The 1,504-nt window shown below is 48.1% G+C and overlaps 1 non-coding gene across 1 annotated transcript; it reads left to right on the forward strand.

Moving 5' to 3' along the window:
• On the forward strand, positions 1-140 carry LOC111589427 (small nucleolar RNA Z247). Its single transcript, XR_004849851.1, has one exon. It is a non-coding gene; the product is annotated as a small nucleolar RNA Z247 (small nucleolar RNA).
• Positions 141-1,504: the final 1,364 nt, after the last annotated feature.

A 1,504-nucleotide genomic window follows, 5' to 3' on the forward strand; every position in this document is an offset into this window, starting at 1 on the left:
CCCCTTCGTGATGATGAGGTGATTGTGTATTTACTTGCGGGTTTACCGGCAGATTATGATCCATTTGTCACGTCGCTGACCACCCGGTCAGACCACCTCACGCTGGATGATGTTTATGCCCATCTCATGGCATTTGAAGCACGTCAGCTCAAACACGAGGCCGACCAGCAACCAGCTTATGCATCCTCAGCAAATTACACCGGGCGCGGGGGTTGTGGTAGAGGACGACGTGGACGTGGTGCACCCCCACCACAACGTCAAGGGCAAAATCGTGGCCGTGGTACCTCACCTCGCCCGATCTGTCAGATTTGTGGCAAGGAGGGCCACACTGCTATCCACTGCTGGTATAGGAATGATGATAGTTATAATCAGGAACATCCATCGGCGGCTATGGTCACAACTACCTCGTACAAAGTTGATCCAAACTGGTGTGAGACCCTGTTTGGTTTTGGTAATTGATTGACAACTTATATGGACTAATAAGTGTTTATGTTAAGATACACAGGTGATTAGTGATGAGGACATCACTTCTATACATACAATGAATGGACCGATAACACGATCTCGTGCACGACAGCTAAATCTCCAGGTACGTTCTACCCTAGTCAATTCTGTTTCAGAGCTTACGCTTGGGGCCATAGATGTTTTGATGATTAGGTACTTTGGAGAGGACCAGCAAGGACTTGGGAAATGCCAAGGTGTTGAGGAGGAGCAACAAGGGCATCCACAACAGGAAGGAGATCAAGTCTGAGTCGGCTGCGACTCCATCTCGGATTCCAGGACCAGTCTGCACTAAAATGGACGCCCAAGATGCATCCGGACTCCGATTGTGACGGACTGAATATGGTTGGAAAGATAACGAGATTATCTAACCAACCCAACTGGTTTCACCCTAAAATTCATCCGGAGTCAACGGGAATCGTCGAAACAAGTCAGCGTTCAGATTCTGTTTTGATGCTGCGACACTGTCTGTTGGGCCGTTGGCCCGTGTATCGCGTCGAAGCCCATTAGGGGCGAGTCCAGGGGTCACGCCCGCCCTAATACTCTATTTATTCAGCAGCCGCCGCCACATTTAGGTTTGGGTTTTGCTTAGATCAATTCTGTCATCGAACAGTGTCGCCGTCATCGGCTTGTGAGACCCATCCCGTAATCAATACAATTTTGGTTGCGTTTCTTTCCTGTTCTTGCTTGTGTTCTTGATTGCGCTTGCAGGGATAAGCCTTCGTGGCGAGGTCATTCGTGTGTCATGGGTGATAATCAACGGAGCCATGGTGTAGTGATTGCGAGAAACCGTTCGCTCGGAGCCTTGGATCATCAACGTTGAGATCTCCACTCAATCAAATTATCTTATCTCACGGAAGATCGGGCCGCGTCTACTATCAATTGGTATCAGATTTCCAGGTTGCCCGTGAGGTATAATTCTACCTTTAGATTAGTTTTGTTTCGTCCCATAGTCCATAAAAAGCCAAAAAATTACGATCAGTTTATTTCGACCTAAACCATC

Source organism: Zea mays, chromosome 5, assembly GCF_902167145.1.
Source record: "Zea mays cultivar B73 chromosome 5, Zm-B73-REFERENCE-NAM-5.0, whole genome shotgun sequence".
Taxonomy (NCBI): Eukaryota; Viridiplantae; Streptophyta; class Magnoliopsida; order Poales; family Poaceae; genus Zea; species Zea mays.